The sequence below is a fragment of the Thamnophis elegans genome, chromosome 3, assembly GCF_009769535.1.
Source record: "Thamnophis elegans isolate rThaEle1 chromosome 3, rThaEle1.pri, whole genome shotgun sequence".
Taxonomy (NCBI): domain Eukaryota; kingdom Metazoa; phylum Chordata; class Lepidosauria; order Squamata; family Colubridae; genus Thamnophis; species Thamnophis elegans.
Genome location: NC_045543.1, coordinates 14,088,761 through 14,113,012, shown reverse-complemented (window position 1 = coordinate 14,113,012; position 24,252 = coordinate 14,088,761). Strand labels below are relative to the sequence as shown.

The following is a 24,252-nucleotide window of genomic DNA, read 5'->3' as shown; positions in this document are numbered from 1 at the left end:
GAATAGCAATTTGGGACATTTTTTTGCCAGTTTCCAGCATTTATTTCTGGTTTTCAGCATAAAACACCCACTGAAGAAAACAACCTCAGCATTTGCTTAATGAGAAAATATAATTTTCCAGGACTCTTGAATATTTAGAGTAATGTACCCTGTTTCCCTGAAAATAAGACCTCCTCAGATAATAAGCCCAACTGTGCTTTTGAGCGCATGCGCTAAAATAAGTCCTCCTCTGAAAATAAGCTATGAGGTGACCACTCTAGCCGCCTCCTGCACCTTAAAAATAATACAACCTCCCCAAAAATAAGGCCAAGTGCTTAATTCGGTGGCCAAAAGAAAATAAGACCCTGTCTTATTTTCAGGGAAACATGGTATTTATAAGCCATTGAGCATCATCAGGAACTGGATCCTCTAAATTGCTTGCTTGCTTGATTTTGTTTGTTCATTCATTAGTTTGTTTGTTCCTTTATTCCTTTTGCCCTCAAGTCAGTGTTAACTCCTAACAACCTTTTGAACTAGTCACAACTAGTCTTCCTCAAGTTGCGAGAGAATGACTGGCTCAAGATCACCCAACTGGCTCTGTGACTATGGCAGGAGTAGAATTTGAGGTCTCCTAGTCTCCATCCCGGTGCTTTAACCACTATACCAGACTGGTTCTCCTAAATTGCATACACTGAATGAAACTTAAATTATAATTAGTGAAATCTCCTTTTAGCATAGCTGCTGATGACTTCATGAATATGCCATGCAGTTTTCTTGGTAATTATATAGAACTAATTGGCCAATAGGGGGATGTGGTGGCTCCATGGCTAAGATGCTGAAAGGTCATCGGTCCGAATCCCTAGCACTGCGTAACGGAGTGAGCTCTCATTACTAGTCCCAGCTTCTGTCAATTCGAAAGCATGTAAAATGCAAATAGAAAAATAGGAACCACCTTTGGTGGGAAGGTAACAGCATTCCAGGTGCCTTTGGCATTTAGTCATGTCGGCCACATGACCATGGAGATGTCTTCGGACAATGCTAGCTCTTCAGCTTTGAAATGGAGATGAGCACCACCCCCTAGATCAGAAACGACTAGCACATATATGCGAGGGGAAATTTTACTTTACTAATAGGCTAAGACTTCACCTCTTTTTGTATTTGTCTACAAGGCTTTCTGCTGTGGTGGAGAGCCTCCCAAAAATTCCCTATGGAACGATCTCCCCATTGAGATCTAGACTCTCACTACCCTTCCGGCCTTCCACAAAGTGACCAAGACCTGGCTGCTCCGGCAGGCGTGGGGCTGTTGAATTATCCAGCCCCATCTTGTGTTATGAATATTGTTGAATTTTTATCTGTTGTTTTTTATTTTTTATATTCCCCTTTCCCTTTTTATTTGTAAGCCGCCCTGAGTCTTCCGAGAGTGGGCGGCATACAAGTTAATTAAATAAATAAATAAATAAATAAATAAATAAATAAATAAATAAATAAATAAATAAATGTTTTTGTTTGTTTGTTTTTTTAACTCCCAAGTCTGGGTTACAACCTAGGATTTTCTGGTGGCTTCCTGCTCAAATACTAAGCAGTCCAATCTTTTTTATTCAAAAAGTGAACAGAAATCAAAGAAAGCAGAAAGAAAACCTTGTCTTATCCATTGCCTCATTTAAATTTTTATAGCTGCATCTTGTGCTGTTGCTTTCCAAAGATGGGGTGAAAACTCTGAATCAGCCAAACCATTGATTCAAATTAGTTTCTCTACGTTCGTCTCTATGACAGGTTATCCTCCTTGCCAGGTGGCAGAAATACAAGCAGGGGCTATCAGGCTTTAAAAAGTAGCATTTGCACTAGGCAACCTCTGGATAATTGTATGTGTAACAGATTCTCTACTCTGAATGGGGGAGGAGGAGGAAAATCGCTCTGGGAAAAAATTTCCTAATTTAGAGAACTTGGTGACAAACACTACATGCATACATGCATACATGCATACATGCATACATGCATACATGCATACATGCATACATGCATACATGCATACATGCATACATGCATACACGCATACACACATGCATACATACATTCATACATTCATACACACATACATTCATACACACATACATGCATACACACATACATGCATGCACGCATACATTCATGCATACATACATTCATACACACATACATTCACACACACACACATACATACACACACATACATACATTCATACACACACACACACACACACACACACACATGTTGGAAAAGTCACACACGTCAACATGGCATATTGTGGTGTGACCTGTGCAGCCGGAGGTGAGTATTTAGAAGAGATTGGGGCTGGGGGGATATCCGGCTTCTATCTGTGATTAAACAAAACCTTAGCTGGCATGTGTGCATGAAGGAGAATGTAATCAAAGGGAACATCAATTGGATTGCTGAATTAAGCATGGAAATTCAGGTTAGCCCCCAACAGCTTGCAAAATTGGCAACAGAAGAAAGCACTCTTCACAAATCTGGTAAAGTTTGTTCTGTTGCAGCCCAGAGTTCAGGCCATGGAGGTGAATAGGCGCATGTCAAGCTGCTAAGAAAATGCATTTGCTTTACTGAAGCTTCATTTCTAAGGATCTACAACATTTTCTGGAACCAGGCTTAAAACAAACAAATGGACAAAGTCACTTCTTACCACATTTCACAAGCATTCAACATTCTTACTGGAAGCACTGCAAGGGTCCTGTGAGATATTAAAAAAAAAAAACACCATCCAAATCTCACTAAGTGTGGCCCTTTTGTGAAATTTGTACTTTACAAACATAAAGATAAAACTAATTTGTTTGCTCTAATGAGAATCACCTAGACGTGTTACAGGTCTCTTGGTACCCATTGCCCATCTCTCTGCTCATTCTATGCTTCCACAAAGTTCATGTGTGGTGTAATCCACACAGGTTTTTGTTTCTAAGATGCTATGAGAGCTTTTAGGGATTGTTCCCCCTTTAACTTGTCCATTTTGTTGCCACTTTGCAACAGATTGTTATTGTGTGGCACATAATTATTATTGCACGCCACGGACTCACAGGAGTAAACAGAAGGCATGGAACTTAAAGTGTCTCAATTCTTATGCTAGTGTCTTTTTCACCTATTATCCCATATTTTCATATTATGATATTTAAAACTTCTTGCATTTTATTATTCTCCCTGCCTTTCTCTAAAGTTGGTTATGTTAAGATATTTAAATTTAGTAGTTGGAGCAGTGGGCTTGTGCAGTGAGTCAGAACACACAGTTGTGGTTGATTGGTTGGAGAACGCTGTGTGAAGCAATCTTCACTGTGATTGGTTGCTGTGGGTGTGGAGGTGAAGTTTCCCCCCTTTTTTTCTGTTTTTTTCTTCTTATGTGTGCCCTGGGTGCTCTCTGATTTACCTGTAGTGATGTAGTGATGTGCCTGACTACCTTGTTTGCTATTAAGATAAATGTAAATATATATTTATTTATATAAAGCTACAAGTTGGTGTCAGCATCTCTGAATCCATTTGGACACCGGCTGCACAATTCCATGACAATGTATAAGCCAATGGTAGGTTTCAAAAATTGTTCGAACCTACTCTGTGGGTGTGTCCTCCTTTGTGGGAGTGGCTTGCCGCCCATGTGACCAGATAGGAGTGGCTTGCCGCCCATGTGACCAGATATGAAGATGCCAATGACACTTGTCAGAACCACCTTAAATTACCTCACACACAGCACTGGCATGGATAAGAATATGATGTAAACTTGTTTTTTAAAAGGCATCTTTGGTTTGCGTTAAAACAACTTCAACACACGCAATGTTCTGATTGCACCACAAACGCAGTAGTCATCCTTACCTTTCACAGAGGCACTGAGTTTTATAAATATGAGCATGATAGTGTAGAATAATCATATCCAAGGACCAGTGATGGGTTTCAAAAAAATTTGGAAGCTCTTCTGTAGGTGTGGCCTGCTTTCCAGGTCCACTGGTGGAACCTCTTCTAACCGGTTTGGTAGATTTGACGAACCGGTTCTACCAAATAGGTGCGAACTGGTAGGAACCCACCTCTGGTATAAGCACATATATTTTAACTCTTACTATTGGCATCCTTCAGTCTCAAAAGACTATGATATCGTGCTCTGGATAGAGGTCCTAACGTAGTATCTGGTGTGGCTAAGAAGGCCAATTTGGGAGTGGCAATTAACTCTTATGTACATATAAGGTATTTTCAAAACATGACTTGTTTTTTGTTTCCTTCTTGACTGTAGGTATCTCTTGCCTGACAGGCAACCCATAAAACAACATCATTTAAAAAAAAAACCAAAGAAATAAGTATATCCTATTCATCTTGCCATTTATGCATTACAAGCACGTACATTTTGTTACTGACAATCATGTTCATTATAGTGAAATAAAGCATTCTGAACTGAATTATTTCTTCACAATTCACCGGGCTTGGGTTATGCTTGGCGTTTTTGAGAAAACTGCACAATACCTTCCAGGAATGTTTATGGAGATTCTCGGTCATCCAGGCCGAACTGAAGAAGCTTCTTGGATGAGAAGAGAAATGTCTTCAAGGAAAAACAAAGAAAGCCCAGTTGCCTTTTGAAAAAGCACCTTTGGGTATTCACTAAAAAGAGCTCCTAACTCAGCTTGCGCATTGCCAAGGAATAAATTATTTCCCATCCGCCCCTAGGAATGAGTAAAGAACGATCTTGGATATGAGTAACCAAACGCAAATGGCTTCATAGCCATTCATTACTCATGGTGTTCATTTTGGGACAAGTGAAAATTGTACTAAATGGGCTCCATCTGGTTCAATTTTTCATTTGCCGCAAAAGAAACAGATCCATAAGTGAAGCAGGGAGAGGGGGAAAAAACGGTGCTGCGGAATTGTTTCTCTTGTTGTAATGACAGTATATTGGGTTCAACATGGTTATTTATAGCTATTCTGTTTTATTGCTATTTTATGACTCTGGAGTCCCACTGCTGTCTTTTATGGTGCTTGCATTTTTTTAGGCAAATGATGCGATTTTATATTTTATGCTTCCATGACATGAATGGCTTCTGAGGATCCACATCAAAGCTGACATCAAAGTACCAGAATTTATATATATATAAACATGTGTGTGTGTGTGTGTGTGTGTGTGTGTGTGTGTGTGTGTATAGGTATAGGTATAGGTATAGGTATAGGTATAGGTATAGGAATAGGTATAGGTATAGGAATAGGAATAGGAATAGGAATAGGAATAGGAATATGTATAGGAATATGTATATGTATATGTCAAAGGTGGGTTCCTACCAGTTCGCACCTATTCGGTAGAACCGGTTCGTCAAATCTACCGAACCGGTTAGAAGAGGTTCCATCAGTGGACCTGGAAAGCAGGCCACACCTACAGAAGAGGTTCCAAAATTTTTTGAAACCCACCACTGGTAATCATATCCTTGGATATGATTATTCTACACTATCATGCTCATATTTATAAAACTCAGTGCCTCTGTGAAAGGTAAGGATGACTACTGCATTTGTGGTGCAATCAGAACATTGCGTGTGTTGAAGTTGTTTTAACGCAAACCAAAGATGCCTTTTAAAAAACAAGTTTACATCATATTCTTATGCATGCCAGTGCTGTGTGTGAGGTAATTTAAGGTGGTTCTGATAAGAGTTATCGGCATCTTCATATCCGGTCACATGGGCGACAAGCCACTCCCATCCAGTCATATGGGCAGCAAGCCACTCCCACAAAGGAGGCCACACCCACAGAGTAGGTTTGAACAATTTTTGAAACCCACCACTGGTATATGTATAGGAATATGTATATGTATATATAGGTATAGGTATAGGTATAGGTATAGGTATAGGTATAGGTATAGGTATATGGGGGGTATGGTATTTGGGTGGGGAAGTATTCAGTACAGGAGTGACGGTTAAAAGGGAGTGTTCTCACTGTCTACTCCGTATGCTGCAGATAGAGGATTTGCCGCCAAGGCCAACTGTCCAGCATACCAACCTGATGATGCTTTTTGAAGATGTCTCCCAAGGTGGCGCAGTGGTTAAATGCAGCACTGCAGGCTACTGCTAGATCAGCAGGTCAGCGGTTCAAATCTCACCGGCTCAGGGTTGACTCAGCCTTCCATCCTTCTGAGGTGGGTAAAATGAGGACCCAGATTGTTGGGGGCAATATGCTGACTCTCTGTAAACCGCTTAGAGAGGCCTGAAAGGCCTATGAAGCGGTATATAAGTCTACTGCTATTGCTATTGCTATGACACCTGAGGGTTATGCGGATTCGACCATGGGATGGGGTTACCAGGGGGAGGGGGTTGGGTCACATATTGATATCTATGATTGTGCACGCTTTTGCCTTAGATCTTGCTTTGCTTAGCTGCTATCTACTCATGACCAGTAAAAGTACTCTCAATTCTGCAAAATGGCGTTGAGTGGTTTCTTCCCTGGTTACTGAGGGAGGCCACCTTGACAGTCTCTCTCTCTCTCTCTCTCTCTCTCTCTCTCTCTCTCTCTCTCTCTCTCTCTCTGTGTGTGTGTGTGTGTGTGCGTATTCCAGGTATCTAATAAAATGGTATTTGAATTAAAATCACCCCCTCCCCAAATTAAACATAGTGATTCTTTTTAAAAAGGCAAAGATAATGGAATTTGGGTTCTATCTTTGCTTTCCAAGTATAGCTGACTTCCTAGATCCTTCCAACAAAATTACCTAATTTGTATGAGGGGAATATGACGAAGGTTTCCGGAATATTCCTTTAAAGACAATGGATGAGTAGATTTGCATCTTTCTTGCATGCATTTAACACGATTAGTGTCAATTATACCTCTCCTAATTACTGAGTATAAATGGTAATGGCAGACTTTACTTCTCATTCTGAAACATAAGGTGATGAATGAAATCCCAAGACAATAATATATCAAGAGATTAGATACATTACTTCACAAATCCTTTTGACCTGTTTGTTTTTGCTTCACTGCAAGCCAATTGATTGATTGTCAAAGAAAAGGGTAGCCAGTTTAAACTTAGCAAAGATAATGTTGAGAATTAAACACAAAAATACTTTTTCCTCATTGAAATTAAATGCATCACGTACAACTAAAATGGAAATGTACCAGAATTAGAACAAGGGTCTAAACAGATAAAATCCTGAAATTCATTAATATTGGTTACACAATATCATCAGATATCAAAAATTAAAGCAAAAACATATAAATAATAAAATTAGTTGTCAGAGTTCCAAATAGCATCCAAAATTAAATCAGAGTCCGAGGCAAAATATTCCTCAAAATTCCAATTTATTAAGAGAGCCATGTTGGCACATCTGGGAAAACCCAAATCTGAAAGCTTCCAGGTTTTCCCACCCAGTTCAAGTTCAAGATCCTGCCCTCACACACACAAGTCCATCACATGGTCCAATCTTCCACTGCCACGCTGGCAGCTTCCACTCATCCTGTTCTGGCTAGGTGCAGAGACAAAGGATGACTTTGGCTTTCTAGAAAGAATGTTATTATGGCTATGTAGCACCCAACTCCATATAATCCCTCCTCCCATTTTCCCACAATAGAAAATGAATAGTAGAAAGTGTGTCAGGCCTGAAGTCCAAAAGAAAAGATGGCTTGCAGACCTGACAGCAGTGTTACTTGGTAGAATTTGGGATAAATCAGCACCAATGGCAGAAATCTGAAGCTGGCCTATGAGCATGCTTGGAGGGCATTTTTTTCTCTTAGATATGACCAGGAAGATTTAAGGAGGGGAAAAAAAAACAGGATATGGCAGATGAAAACAACAACCGCTGATGCTTAGGACTATAAATATTTTTATACTATCTTCACATAGTAATTTAAATAAAAATTACTAAACAAGACCCTGAACTAAATAAAGAGTGTTCAGAAATGGGGTTAATTAGCACAGAAAGTACCACATTGGTATATGTTTTGCAAATGCTAGCTCTATAAGAACGAAAATTAACAGTATTCGTTAACATTTGATATAAACCAATTTTCTCTCTTGATTCAACCTGCTTTCCAAATCAGCATGATTTGGATTAGGATTCAAGATTAGGTCACACCTTACAAAGTCAACCATGGCTTATTTGTGCCAATGAGAGCCTTCAATCTTTTTCCGCTTTGAAATGTTGGATGTCGAGGAAGCTTTTAGTTATCGCAAAAGAGAATATATGTATCTCTGAAATGCCCTGAAGCCTGATGTCATGAATGCAAATGGATGGATTTAGATAACTGTGTTGTGAGGAAAACTTGTTCAAAATAGCTGTACTCAGCTAATCCTCTTTGTTGCATGTGTTCGAAAGATCATGTACATGTCAAAAGGATTACAGTAGAAACACACGTCATATATACTGTGTGTGTATTCACACACACACACACACACACACTGTGAGAAGTTGCATATCAAAATATATTTTATTCTTAATACTGTTTCCATCTTCCCTTAAAATATTAACAGAATCCACAATGGTTTGAGAATGAATGTCTCTAGTAGATAATTGTCAGTAAGCTGAAACTAAATTAAGCAAGTAAAAACAGCAAACAGGAGGAGATTCCTTTCTCAAACTTCCTCAAATCCCCAAATAAGTTATCCAGACCTTCTCCACATATCAAAGCATAAGGTCTGCAAACATAAACAGAGTTAATTAAATTAGGTCTGCCAGAGGAACTGTACGTTCACAAGAATAAACATACCTACACACACACAAACAGAGAGAGAGAGAGAGAGAGAGAGAGAGAGAGAGAGAGAAAGAGAAAGAGAAAGAGAAAGAGAAAGAAAGAAAGAGAGACATACACCTCAAGTGTCGCCCTAGAATCAGCACTTAGATACTTCAAGCTCCCCCATTTCACTGCAGCCTGCCCCTAAATGCAAATTGTTTGCTTTTAGGAATAAATATCTCTTCTTTCCCCACAGCTGTGTGGATCTCATTTTTATTTATTCTTGTGCAGCGCCAGCTCGATTTGAAACCCCAAATTATTCTTCTGACAATACATAGACATATATACTGTGTATCCACACACATATACATACACCCACATATATTTAAGGCTTGTATCTGTTCACACTAACGCCATAAACTATGAAAATTGTTCTTGGGGCTTCCATTTTTACCATTCTTCATCTAAGTTCTTCAAATGGGGGGGGGGAGGCCTGTGAATCTTCTGACCAGCCTCAGTTTAATTAAGTTTCTACTGGAAATGTTGTGAAATGATCTGCATATTTTCTTGCAAATAATATACCTGAAACACATTATTCAAATGTTTAATAGCAGTAACATTCCTAGACTTCGAAATTGTACTGTTAGAAAAGTCATCAAGCCCTATGCCAGATGTCTCTTTGTTAATATTAAGCATCTGAAGGTTCAGTCAACTGAAGACATGTCGGATGTTTATTTCGTACATACTTCACAATTTCTACCTCCAGAATTTCCCCTTTTGCAGAGTGTTTTTATGAGGACTCTCTTGTTCTGGTTTCAAGGATGGGTCAAAGCCAGGATCACAGCACTCAATCTTATGAAGCCTTAGAGCAGTGTTTTTCAACCTTTTTTGTGCAAAGGCACACTTTTTTCATGAAAAAAATCACGAGGCACACCACCATTAGAAAATGTTAAAAAAAATTAACTCTGTGCCTATATTGACTATATATAAAGTAATTCTCCCACGGCACACCTTACACTATGTCACGGCACACTAGTGTGCCGCGGCACAGTGGTTGAAAAACACTGCCTTAGAGAACCAGTAAATTGCAATGCAAGAAACTTGAACCCCCCTGGCAAGCAAGAAAGCATGCAGTGGAACAAACTCCATCTAGCATTCGAGAGATGCACTGTGCCTCCCGCAAGGGTCAAACCAGCTTAATGAATGGATTTTGGCACTGGAACATTATCTCTGAGAGAACCTGCAGATATGAAGATTTTCAGATTTATCTTCTATCTTTTCACCTCCTGGTGCATAGATGTTCTTTAAATGTATCTATCCAATAAGCCAGGAATGCGGTGGTTCAGTGGCCAAGACGCTGAGCTTGTCTATCAGAAAGGTCGGCAGTTTGGTGGTTCAAATCCCTAGTGCTGCATAATGGAGTGAGCTCCCGTTACTTGTCCCAGTTTCTACCAACCTAGCAGTTCGAAAGCATGTAAAAATGCAAGTAGAAAAATAGAGACCACTTTGTTGGGAAGGTAACAGCATTCTGTGCACCTTCGGTGTTTAGCCATGCCAGCCACATGACCATGGGGATGTCTTTGGACAGGGCTGGCTCTTTGGCTTTGAAACGGAGATGAACTCCATCCCCTAGAGTTGGGAACAGAGGTGGGTTCCTACCAGTTCGCACCTATTCAGTAGAACCCGTTCGTCAAATCTACCAGACCGGTTAGAAGAGGTTCCACCAGTGGACCTGGAAAGCAGGCCACACCTACAGAAGAGGTTCCAAAAATTTTTGAAACCCACCACTGCTAAAGGGTTAGTGGTGCAAGGATCTTGTAACTTGACAGCTTTAAGACTTGCATGCTTCAATGCCAGAGTTCCTGAGCCAACATGACTGGAGGAGGAATTCTGGGAGTTGAAGTCCACAAGTCTTAAAGCTGTCAGGTTTGAAGACTCCTAGGTTTTTTTTCTAAAGGGTTAGGGGTGCAAGGGTCTTGTAACTTGACAACTTTAAGACTTGCATGCTTCAATGCCAGTTTCTGAATAGCTACTTGGACAGACCTAAGTACTAATTCATAATTTCATATCTGGTCACATGGGTGGATTGCCACTCCCACAAAGGAGGCCACACCCACAGAGTAGGTTCGAACAATTTTTGAAACCCACCACTGGTTGGGAACAACTAGCATATGTGTGAGGGGAACCTTTACTTTTACCTATCCCATAAGCCAGCCTCCTCCTCATTACCTGAGACACCCTTTTAGATTGAGGGCAATTCTTCAAGTTCTAGGTTCAACACATATGGTGGAAGATACCAGATTGGGGAAAACCAGCATATATCATATGGCTGTAAGGTGATCTTGACATTCAACGATAATGTTCAACGTACAGAGGATAGGGGTGGGTTGCTGCTGGTTTTACTACTGGTTCGCAACACACATGCAACACATGTGCAACATGCATACAACATGCACACCACACACATGTGTGCGCATTTCAATGTAAATTGTTCTTCATGTATGCGCAGAACAATTTACAGTGAACTGAGCACATGCAGCCACTAAAAACCAAAAATGGCTGCAGCCCAGCAGCGGTGATGGAACCAGTTCAGGGGCATGGCAGGCCTGAGTCACCACCAGTTGTGCGACCCAGCCCTGAATTACCTCCCAGAGACCTATTAGATTGCACAGACTAGGCCTCCTCCAGATTCCATCTGCCGGCCAATGTCGGCTGGCGACCCCCCCGGGGGAGGGCCTTCTCTGTTGCTGCTCCGGCCCTATGGAACGATCTCTCCGTTGAGATCCAGACCCTCACTACCCTTCCGGCCTTCTGCAAAGCGACCAAGACCTGGCTGTTCCGGCAGGCCTGGGGCTGTTGAATTATCCAGACCCATCTTATGTTAAGAGTGTTGTTGAATTTTTAACTGTTGTTTTTTTATGTTTTATATCCCCCTTTCCCTTCTTATTTGTAAGCTGCCCTGAGTCTTCCGAGAGTGGGCAGCATACAAGTTAATTAAATAAATAAATAAATAAATAAAATAAATAAATAATAATTCCACTACTGATTCAGCCGAACCAGCCCGAACTGGAAGCAACCCACCTCTGACAGAGGAGATGCATGTTTAGTTTACCCCGGGGCAAAATAAGGGCTTAACTTGAAGAAGTATACAGTATCTGCCTAGAGTAAATTAGCTTGAATAAAAATAATTATCAAACCCATCAGTAATAGCCTATTGATTCTGGAATGAAATGTCCAACTAAGTTTATAAAAGGAATGTGTGCATTAACCTTTCTGGATCTCCACTGTTTCTTCTATTGGTTTTTTTCAGATATAAAGTTAAGTCTAATTGAATGATAATTTACCATAGCATTACAATTTATGGCTTATCTGGAATAATGTAGAATTTATACAAAACCTAATCAGACAGTAAAACAGGTTTTTAGCCCTAAGACAGAGGTCATCTGGTTGCTGCATAGTAATGAGGAAGATCTGAACTTCTCAGCAGCAGAAGATATGGCTTTAACCCTTCCTATTGCAAATTGCTGCATGTTTAGGAAACAAGCTAATAAAATTAAAGTGTGTTGACACGAGAAACACATCTGATCTGATGCCAATTAACTTGATTAATCCCTGTGAAATGCTAAGATTCTAAGGTTCTTAATTTCAAGTGACCTTGGAGGGCAAGCGGATGATATAGGAATGCTTACTTTAATGCAGAAGTATGAAATCACAAGAGCTTGCAATGGCCCAGGGACATTTGGGCAGTCTTGTTGAGGCATAGTGGTATTAATTAAAAAAACAGTCAAAAGCTAATTTAGTGACAACATAAACAAAGTTGTGTTTGGAATGCATGCCCATATTTATGCCTGGGTTCTGCAAAATCCACTTCATTGTTTTTTTGGTTATTTGGTGTTGAAATTTATATAGTTAATTGTTGTGGCTCAGCAGGAGCCATTGGAGCTGCCACCAGACTCCGACAGCGAGGGGCCCTATGAGTCGGCTCTGGAGGATGTGAAGGACCCTGGACAGGGTTCCAACTCTGAACAGGGTGCAGAGAGGCTGGTTGGCCACCAGGAGGCACCTGAGCCTTGGACCAGTGGGGAGGAGACAAGGAAGTGTGATCTGGATGTCAGCATTGAGTTATTCCTGGATGCACGGCACCGAAGAGCTACTAGGCATTGGGAGAAGTTGCGCAGTTACAGGAGATAATTGCACTCAGCTGGTGGCCATTAGGACTATAGACTATAAAAAGACTGCTTGTGCACACGCCCCTCTTGCAGAAGTCAATGCAGGAACGAATGTCGGAGAACATTACTGTGAGCTTGGCAGACTGGATTGCTGTCAAGTCTTATCTGTGCTGGATTGCTGCCCAAGCTTGTCTGTGCCGGTTTGCTGCCAAGGACCTGTCTGTCTGTTAATTAAATGCCGTAACTTATCTTTGGCTCGGAGTGTATGTTGGTGTGGGATGAGGAGGGGTCAGAACAGTTAATTATTCATAACCTTAAATGTAAAAAAAAAAAAGTGTGGTACAGAGAGTGGCTTTCCTGCACTGGCTTAAAATCTGTCATGGCAGCTAGGGAAGGAAGCCCCAGATAAATAAGGAATCAAGAGAGTCAATAGATGCTAATTTCTCATTGGAATTCTGGCAAGGAACAAGATGCATCTGAGTCGTCTGGTATCTCTAGGTATCACAGCTATTAGGGGTTGATACATAGAAGGGAGCACACAAGTTACATTTTAGGCTCAGTTTTACAAAGTAACATTGCATAAACCTTCCTGAAATAAATGCTTAGGAATCTCTGTCTGTCTGTCTGGTGGTGGGGAGAGTGGGGGGAGAAGAAGTTGGGGCCAATTCTTAACAACCACATAGCAAAAATTCCTCTAAGAACATCTGCCCCCAATCTGGTTCTTCAAGTCTTTCAATAGTGTATCTATTGTCATTGTCATTGCTGCTTATTGTCCTCTTCTCTTTCCTTTCCTTTTGCAGCACTATGGACACACATACACAGTCACAAACACACACTCACACACTTACACACATGCACACAGAGAGAGGGGGTGGGTGGGCAAAGCAGACAGGAAAACAGGCAGAGGCAGAAGCAGAAACAGAGGAAGAGGAAGAGGCAGAAACAGGCAGAAACAGAGGCAGAGGCAGAAGCAGGCAGAGGCAGAGGCAGAAGCAGAAGCAGAAGCAGAAGCAGAGGCAGAGGCAGAGGCAGAGGCAGAGGCAGGAACAGAGGCAGAAGCAGAAGCAGAGGCAAAGGAGGAGGCAGAGGCAGAAGCAGGAACAGAGGCAGAAGCAGGAACAGAGGCAGAAACAGAGGCAAAGGCAGAAGTAGAAACTGAGGCAGAAGCAGGAACAGAGGCAGAGGCAGGAACAGAGGCAGAGGCAGAGGCAGAAACAGAGGCAGAAACAGAAGCAGGAACAGAGGCAGAGACAGAGGGAGTAACAGAGGCAGAAGCAGGAACAGAGGCAGAAACAGAGGCAGAAGCAGAAGCAGGAACAGAGGCAAAAGCAGAAGCAGGAACAGAGGCAGAGGAAGAAGCAGAAGCAGGAACAGAGGCAGAGGCAGTGGCAGAAGCAGAAACAGAGGCAGAGGAAGAAGCAGAAACAGAGGCAGAAGCAGAAGCAGGAACAGAGGCAGAAACAGAGGCAGAAGCAGAAGCAGAAGCAGGAACAGAAACAGGGGCAGAGGTACAGGCAGAGGCAGAGGCAGAAACAGAGGCAGAAGCAGAAACAGAGGCAGAAACAGAGGCAGAGGCAGAGGCAGGAACAGAGGCAGAGGAAGAAACAGAGGCAGAGGCAGAGGCAGAAGCAGGAACAGAGGCAGAAGCAGGAACAGAGACAGAGACAGAGACAGAGGCAGTGGCAGAAGCAGAAACAGAGGCAGAGGAAGAAGCAGAAACAGAAGCAGAAACAGAGGCAGAGGTACAGGCAGAGGCAGAGGCGGAGAGACAGATTAGAGCAACAGATAAATGAGCAAAAAAACCACAGTTTTAGTTCTGTTTTAGCAAAAGGTTAGTGGTAAATCACTTCTGAAAATGCAGCCTCCGTAACAGATTTGTCTATCTAGTAACCTAGAAACTAGAAGTTTCACTTTTTTAAAAATGCACCAGCATAACCTCCAAATCTATTGTGGAATATGACTGAATGGCTATCTTTTTGTGACTCACTGGAGATGAAACGTCTGCCTTTAAGTAGATTTATCCCCAGTTCAACAACCCCGATGAAATTCCACTTCTGATAGGTTTTTTTCTGAACTCAGTGTGCTGGATGGAATGGCACAGATTGTCCAGAAGTGAAAAGGTGGTTTAAAACCTGAGTGCTTCTGACAGTTCTAAATGCCTTGTTGGGAAGGGAAGGAAAAGGAGAAAAGAGGATGTGGAATGCAATGACTGTCTTCACATCAGAATGACCTCTTGCTACCAGACTACCATTGGCTAGTCCCATCGCTATGCCTTTAGGTTGGGTGATGGAAAGAAAGTGGGAAAGAACTTAATCAGTGTTTCCTATCTCCCATACTTACACGTTGTACGAAGTGGTTTGGTGGCTGTCTTTTGCCTGACTAGTTTAAGTACTGTATTTCCTTTTAAGGAACAGATGAGTGAGTTAATCTATTATACTTTCTGTGCACTCTAACCTGACAGTCAGCTCCAATCTATTCATGAAGTACATCATTATTCCTTGCTACCAGCTCTTCCCTTTGTGCAAAACGTTTTCAACCTATCTGCCTGAAATTTGCCATAGATATTCCTCTCTATAGGCTTCATTTTCTATGCAAATTGCATTATATTCTGTCTTGTAATTTGGACAAGGGGGAAAAAAAGAATTTAAAGACATGTAGCTTAAAAACCTCTGCAAGTTATTTCTATGAAATTTGGCATGCTTCTTTCAATTATACTGCTCTGAATTTTTTGATACCCTATTCTGATGAAAAATGCATTTGTGTGTGGGTGCGTGTGTGTGTGTGTTTCTCATGCTATATAATGGGAAGCAGTGTCTCCATTTTTTCCTGATTTATACCTCACAATTCAGACAAATCACAAAGTGGCAACACAAGGGAGATCATGCTACTTTCTGAGTTGAGGATCTGTCTGGAAGCAGGTTAAAATGTCTAACAAACAAACTAATATTAGTTAAGTTTGTGGATCATCTTTTAATGACTTGGCAGAACAGTGCTACTGAAATAGCAGTAGCAATAGCACATAGATTTATATACTGCTTTACAGTGCTTTACAGCCCTCTCTAAGCTGATTACAGAGGCAGCATATTGCTCCCAACAATCTGGGTCCTCATTTTACTCATCTTGGAAGCAGAGGTGGGTTGAAAATCCCAGCGCTACCAATTCACTCATGCTCATGTGCAACACTCCTGTGCATGCGCAGAAGCATCTGGGTGGGTGGGCGTAGCCTCTCACCAGCACCCCCTTACCAGTTCACCCAATCCAGGCCTAACCGGGAACAACCCACCTCTGTTCAGGAGGATGGAAGGCTGAGTCAACCTTGAACCTGGTGAGATTTGAACTGCCAAATTGCAGGCAGCCGGCAGACAGCAGAAGTAGCCTGCAGTACTGCACTATAACCAATACGCCATCATAGCTCATATGAAATGAAAGTGTAATTGAGCTAACTTCCAGAAAACTGGGAATTTGGAGATTGTAGATCTAAACCACCAAATCACCAAACAGAGTGAAAACATTTGAAGACTTATATAGATAGCAGTATTTCATTGCTTTGTATTGCTTTAACCTTTATTCTTTATTTACCTTAGAAAGTGTCGGGCCTTTGAGGTTCCCTAGATCAGGAATCAGACTCCAGCTAAAGACTAGAACTAAGATTTATTGAAATAGGCTGTTGTACAGTAATACAAATCTGATCTTTTCCCCTTCCTTCTTACATCTCAATGAAATCATCCCAGGTTTCTTCCTAATACTATATCCTTTCCTAAGAAATAATTCTGCCCCCACCCCTTATTTTTTTCATGAATAATTAAAAATATCTGAATATTTCCCTCATAGCCATCTCCCTCTCTACAGAAGGTGGAAGAAACTCATTCAATCTTGTCTGACCTTGGTAGGCCTCAAACTGAATTCCAGAGTGTAAGCTAGAGTGGGAAATTGAAAAATCTCTCAGAAAAAGGTAGTCATAAACTCTCTATTTCATTTGTAAGCCTCTCCTTTTTTTCCCCAACTGAAGCAGCATGGACACATTTGTAAATAGAAGAATGGTAAATGATAGATAGATACCATGTGGAACAAGAGTAAATTGAATAAGTGGAGTTGAGTATAAAACTGTCTGTAGCAATGGTAGGTTTCAATTTATTTTGCTACTTGTTCACTCCTGCGTGTGCTCACACAATGCTTCTGCACATGCACAGAAGCGTCTGGGCAGAGCCTCCCACCACCACTACTACTGGTTCACCCGATCCAGGGCAAACCAGCAGAAACCCATCTCTGGTCTGTAGGTCACCATTCCATCCTTTAGTTCCTCCTTCTAAATGGTACTACACTTCATTTCCCACAATCTGAAATCAATACAGCCAGTGCAGCCATGGTCATTCTTAATTTTGGGCATACGTGTTGAATTTCAAGCAATCTGACTCCACACCCATTTGCACTACTCAGGTCACCCTGAGGATGTTGCTAAACCTCCAAGTGGCCTCAATGACTCTCTAAAAGGATGCAAATGACCAGCTGCCTGCAAGGAATATCCCCACCATCCAGTCAGAGCTGAAGAAGCTTCTTGGATGAGAAGCGAAATGTCTTCAAAGAAAAAAAATAAGACAGTCCAGTTGCCTCCTGAAAAAGCACCTTTGGATCAACCATGACCTGGATGACTGAGAACCTCTGTAGACTTTTACCTATTCACTTTGGGATGAACATCCTTCGAATGGTGTGGGAGTATGAACAGATTTCTAGAAATAAAATTGCAGACCACAGGAATCATTTGCACTTTGGTTTGAGATGCAGACAACACAGACTCATCCCCAACAGCCTGGGCCTGTGTTCAACAGCGAAGGGACACAGGACAGAAAACATCCTGCAGCCAACAAGGCTCCAAACCCATTTCCACTACTCAGGTGACCCTGAGGACAGAGATAAACCTCCAAGTGGCCAAGGAATATAAATCCTTCCATTCCCCACCACCCAGAGCTGAAGAAGCTTCTTAGATGAGAAGTAAAATGTCTTCAAAGAAAAAACACAAAAGTTCAGTTGCCTCCTGAAAAGAGCACCTTTGGGACAACCATGACCTGGATGACTTAAAATTTCCATAGACTTTCAACCAATCTGCTAGGCATCAAAATTAATAAATCTGAATTTGATGCCGAGGTGGCGCAGTGGTTAGGGTGCAGTACTGCAGGCCACTTCAGCTGACTGTTATCTGCAGTTCAGCGGTTCTAATCTCACCGGCTCAAGGTTGACTCAGCCTTCCATCCTTCCGAGGTGGGTGAAATGAGGACCCAGACTGTGGGGGCAATTTGTTGACTCAATTTGCTAAAAAATCTGTAAACCGCTTAGAGAGGGCTGAAAGCCCTATGAAGCGGTATATAAGTCTAAAAAAATGATTCCACCACAAATGCGCGAACAACAAAAGTGCGCCTGACTAAACCGCGGTGACAAAACCGCGCCGACAAAACCGCGCGACGAATGAGCGACGAATGAGCCCTGAAGCGCGCCGACAACAGCGCACTGACAGAAGCGCGCTGTAACCTAACCCTAAACCTAACCCTAAACCTAACCCTAAACCTAACCCTAAACCTTACCTTAACTTAAATCGTGCTTCTGTTGGCGCGCTGTTGTCGGCGTGCTGTTGTCGGCGCGCTTTTGACATCGTGGTTTTAGCGCTGCGGTTTTGTCGGCACGTTAATGACGTTCGCGCTTTAGTCGGGTCACGAAAAAAATAAAATAAAAAAATAAATGCTGAAAAAGTTTCCCTGGCAAAGAGGAAGAGCACACATGACCTGTGTTCAATTCTTGGCCTGCAACTGTAGAGATTGGTGCAGATATTTTTAAATTATCAACAGTTTCAATGTTGTAATCTATAAATATTCCTTGATGGACTTTGCAATAGACAGGCATATACCGGTAGTTAGTGGTTTTGCCTCCCCTTAACAGAATATTGTTCTCTTCTCTTCTGTTCTCTCCTCTTTCTCTCTACTTGTATCTCTAATAACCCAGTGCTGATGTCCCCTTTCAGAGCTGCACAAACAAACTGCTTCAATCACAGCCTTACAGACACCTGGAAGCAAAATCTTTTATGCAAATATTTGTTTTGACTCTCCAACCATTGCTCTGAATGCTGACCTTCTACTAACTTCAAATGTAAAATAGAATCCCCAAGGCACAGACACGGGGAGGAATTAAATCTACTTTTGCTCACACAGTCAGCCTTGTAAAGTATTAAAAAAAATGGGGAAATGCCAAGAACGTACCTGTTACATCAGAGGAACATCTGTGGCTAAGTCTGAGTAATGTACCAGAATCCTTAAAACTTATATCAGAATATCTATTTTTAAGTCTTTGGTTAATCTAAAAACGGAACACATAGCAGATATGCAATGTCGACTGAAATTATGAATAATAATTGCCATCTATCCCAGGTCTGCATTAAACTCATTTAAATCAGCCTGCAAGAACCTGGGTGGGTTATATTCCATTTTGTTGGAATCATTAGAAGAGAAATTAAAAAATATGCTATTTCCCTCCCTTTCCCGTTCCCAGTGGATTCTGCACACCAGAATTGTGTGCAGAATCTCTCCCCCCTCTCTCTTTTTTTAGCCCAAAGACTCATCGGTGTTTGAGCAGATAAAAGCAAATTGAAGATTGAGCAAATAATGTTAGATATTTTAATCCATCTGGATACGGCTGGAGCTGGATCACTGAATATTGCTCCCATTGTATTGGAGATGTGAATAAGCTTGGCTTATTCAAAAAAAAATCCAAATGATAAGGAAAGAGGTGGGGAAAAGAGAGAAAGAGAGAATTGGAACATCCAGCCTGGAAATAGAAAGATTCCGCAATATTTTCCAGGCAGCGCAGCATGATGGGAAGAGGGAAAAAATGCTGTAATTATACACAATACTCCTCGCTAATTAAAAATAGAACCAAAAACTCTTTTGAAACTAGGCGGACATGAAGTTAATGTAAAAATAAATTGGCCTCATCTTAAGCCCAGGATACTTCAGCATTTAAAAAACATGTCAAAGTTTAAATATTGTGAATGGACAGGTGGGGGGGGGGAAACCTTGGAGTTTGGAATTAAGGCACACTTTGCAGTTGTTTTGCAATCCTCCTGAGCAAAGGAGAGGTATGAAATCTATACAGTACCAGCCTAGCACTGTATGGAAATTATTGAGACTGACAACTCCTATGACCCATTTGTCTTTGAGAGCCGGGAATGCTGATTCCTCCCTCCCTCTGTGCATTTTTAATAGTCTGCCTCAGTATTGGGGCATCAATTTTTAATATCATACATATGTATTTATTCCTTAAGAGCTCATTTTTTTATCTACAGTGCCCAAGGAAAATCTGAAACTATAACAAACTGATTGACAGCAAGAAAAGGAGACGATCATGTATGCATTCCCTAGAGCAACTGTGTGGAACTCTTAAACACGCTTGAAAATTCTACGGAACACTTTTTTTTTGGGGGGGGGGGAAGAGTATTTGAGAGCAGCAACACAATTCTTTATCTGGTTTATGAACCTTTCCACTTTAGAGTTAAGATGAATAAGGGGCTGAATCCAAAGAGATTGGACCATTCATATGTATCATGAGTTAAGGGAGACACGATTCTGCTACTGAACAGAAAACAACACTGGGAAGGGAAGACTGCAGGGTTTTTGTTTTTTTAAAAAAAACAGCCTTTTTTTTAAGGGGAAAATGCCGAAAGTAACACTCTGCATTAGAAATGGAGATGTACCTTTCCATTCCTGGTATATAATTAATCGCTGTAGAATTGTGACATTATTATTCATTTATTACTACTGATTTCTGTAGGGAAATTACAAAAAAAAAACTTTGACGTATGAGAAAAGCTGGCGGGTTGCCCAAAAAAATCTTCCAAAGTTCCTAGATATATCTGCCGCAGTTTCCAAAATGGTCTCGTTACTTGTCTGACTCCATAAGAAACTCCTCAGTGAAGTCATGGGGTTCTTTCCACCTTCCGTAGGCAGGATATGCTTCAGCAGATTCATTGGGAGCGTTTGAATAGATGGTGCTAAGCTTACCTTATCCAGGATGGACATTGAAAGCCTCCTTCAAGTTCCTGGAAATTGACAACTCCTCCTGGGAAACCCTGGCACAAGATCAATTGACATGGTGCACGCTGATCCACCAAAGGCTGCCAGACATCTGAGGACAGAAAGACAACCATAGCACAAGAGAAGCGGGCACGCTGCAAAGCCAGAGCTGCAAATGCTGCAACAATGGTGCCCACACATATCTTCCTGATATGTGGCGGAACATTTTGTGCCCATATAGGCCTTACCAGACACATTGTGGACAGCCCACAACCTGTTAGATGTCAAGGTCCTCTTTGAACACGATGGATGAACATCATCATCAAGGATGGATTACTGTAATGCGCTCTACATGGGGCTGCCCTTGAAGAGTGTTCGAAGACTTCAGTTAGTCCAGAATGCAGCCGCGCGAGCGATTGTGGGGGTACCTAGGTACACTCAGGTTACACCCATCCTCCGCGAGCTGCACTGGCTTCCCATTGGTCTCCGGACACATTTTAAGGTGCTAGTCGTTACTTTTAAAGCCCTACATGGTTTAGGACCTGGCTACCTGAGAGACCGCCTCCTGCCATTTACCTCCCAGAGACCTATAAAATCTCACAGATTAGGCCTCCTCCGGATTCCATCTGCTGGTCAATGTCGGCTGGTGACTCTCCAGGGGAGGGCCTTCTCTGTAGCAGCTCTGGCCCTATGGAATGATCTCCCCATGGAGATCCGGACCCTTACTACTCTTCCGGCCTTCCGCAAAGCGATTAAGACTTGGCTGTTCCAGCAGGCCTGGGGCTGTTGATTTCATCCAGCCCCATCCTAAGCTACATGAATATTGTGCAATTTTAATGTCTGTTCTTTTTAATTTTTATATGTTCCCCCCTCCCTGTTTATCTGTAAGCCGCCCTGAGTCTCTCGAGAGTGGGTGGCATACAAATCCTAATAAACAGTAAACAGTAAACAGGATGCAAGCACGTTCAGCTCCACTTCCAAAGTGATGTTTTCTGATTTGTGCCAGCACAATCCCAATTGAGTGGTTTGTTTGTTGTCCTTTCATTCAGTCTAAACAAGACCTATGGTTCTAACATTCACTAGAAACAGCCATCCAAGAAGCCCCCTCCCCATGGCTGAGCCATGGACATCTGGGAATATCTATTTCCCAAAAAAGGAACATGCCCATGTAAATCTTGTTTGTGGGGCTGTTCCCAAGCAGGATGTAGATTTCTTCTCCAGCTTTGATATGCAGCACACAGAAGCATCAGTTCCTATCCACACATGCAATCTTTGTGCCACCAACAATTTGGGGAAGTTAGTTGGAGAGGACCAGCAAACAAATTAATAAAGAGTTCCACAAGTTCTACTTCTAGCCAAAGTAACAGAAATAATAGTAACACAACCGGGGTGGGAAGTTCCCCCAGAGGGCCACTGGGCCTGATAGAAGAAATAAAGAAGCAAGAAAATTCACCATTGAGAGCTGTGGAAAGCATCTTCTGAATGGATCACCTTTCTGCATTGTTTTCAAATCTGACAGCATTATTATTGTCCTTTTTCATTTCTGTGTTTTGCATGTAGACTTCCTTTCAAAGGCCATAAACAAAGTTTCTCAGTCTTATTGAGTTATATCTAGATCAGGGGTGTCAAACTCACGTTGTCACGGTGGGGTTATGTGGAGTATCAGGACTTCCCACCCCCCGCTAAACTGGGCATGGGTGTGGCCAGCGCGAGATGCATCCAGCCCGTGGGTCGGGAATTCGACAGCCCTGCTCTAGATGTTTGGCTGTTGTCCACTTAGGACAAAACTTAGTAGCGGAATTGACTAGAGAGATTCCTCCTTGATTGTGCACCTTCATATTTTGATTGGGAGAAGGTCTGTTTATTTAAATCTCTCCATGCAATAAATAGAGACAGTGATAGAGATGATAGAGATAGAGATGATAAAGATAGAGATGATAAAGATAGAGATGATGGAGATAGAGATAACTTTATAAATATAAACTTTATCTAGCTAAGAATGAAAGAGTCTAACTTTATCCTAACACAGTATTTCCCCATATTCTGTAATATCAGAGAATAATTGTTTCTATTGATCATGGAAAGTAGTCTGGAGTCCTTACTTAATTCAATTCATCTGAATGCATAACTGAATCTTTATGTATATGTTTCTCCCATTCATATAAAATAAATTATTATTTGATTGTTACCAAAAATGTTAAAAGAACATCATGATTCAAGGCAAGGAAAATGTTTTTAGGGTGCTCTGGGTGAGCCATGCAACATAGGTTAAGGAGGAACACTTTTGCAAATACCATTAAAGTTAATTAAAAATGCCCAGGTTTTCTTTTCTTTTCTTTTTCTCTTCTTGATACCTTTTCAAAATTACCAGGTCATGTTCTCTAACAATATTATGAAGGAGACAATCCATTTATATTGTCTGGAGTTTATATTGGCTACTACTGTGTGGGAGGAAGAAGGAGAGAAAGGAATGTGAGAAGACTAAAACACAACAGAGTAGGAAGCCAAAGGACATTAGAATATTTAGTAGACTAATATTTACCAACAGCAAAGAGCTCATCTCTATGTTGCTCAGGAGTGCAATATGATACTTTGACGTGAAGCCAAGGATCAGGTTATAATCTAGACTTTCTTTTTGGTTAGAAGGGAGCGTGTAATGCTGGATAAAATGCAATTAAGCTGCTTGGCTTGCTGATTGTTGATTTGCAAAATGTATAGCATGCTCAAAGAAGCTGATAAGATGCATGTGTGGCAATTTAATTGTTTTATAACAGGCAAGGAACAGGGATGGGTTCCGGCAGCTGCTATTTTTGATGCGTGCTACATGCGCATGCACAGTACATCTAAAACTGCTCTGCGCATGTGCAGAAGCAAAAAAAAACAACAACAGGAGAATCGGTTCAGAGGTGTGGCAGACCTGGGTTGCTGCTGGTTCCAGTGACCCAGGCTGCCAAGTTACTACTGGTTTGGCCGAACCAGTCCGAACCGGTAGGGGTCCACCACTGGCAAGTAGATAGAAATTTATTTTTCATAATTTCACTTCTATTTTTTTCTATACTCTGTCCAACAGAGCCATGTAAACAGGGGTGGGTTCCTGCCAGTTCTAACCTCTTCTATAGAAGAGGTTCCACAAATCTACAGTGCCATTTAGAACCGGTTCCAGCTCCCTCCCCTCGCCCGTCCGCACATCATCAAGATGAAGAGCGAGAGGAGGAATTCTGGGAGTTGAAGCCCACAAGTCTTAAAGCTGTCAAGTCTGAACACTCCTGGGGTTATTTTTCTAAAGGCTTAAGGATGCAAGGGTCTTGTAACTTGACAGCTTTAAGACTTGTCTGCTTCAAATGCCAGAGTTTCTGAGCCAACATTTCGGTTGCTAAGCAAGAGCGT

The 24,252-nt window shown here is 41.6% G+C and overlaps 1 non-coding gene across 1 annotated transcript; it reads left to right on the top strand.

Annotated features, from left to right (window-relative positions):
- The first annotated feature begins 1,115 nt into the window (after positions 1 to 1,115).
- LOC116506883 lies at positions 1,116 to 1,174 on the top strand. The gene has a single exon (XR_004255092.1). It is a non-coding gene; the product is annotated as a U7 small nuclear RNA (small nuclear RNA).
- Positions 1,175 to 24,252: the final 23,078 nt, after the last annotated feature.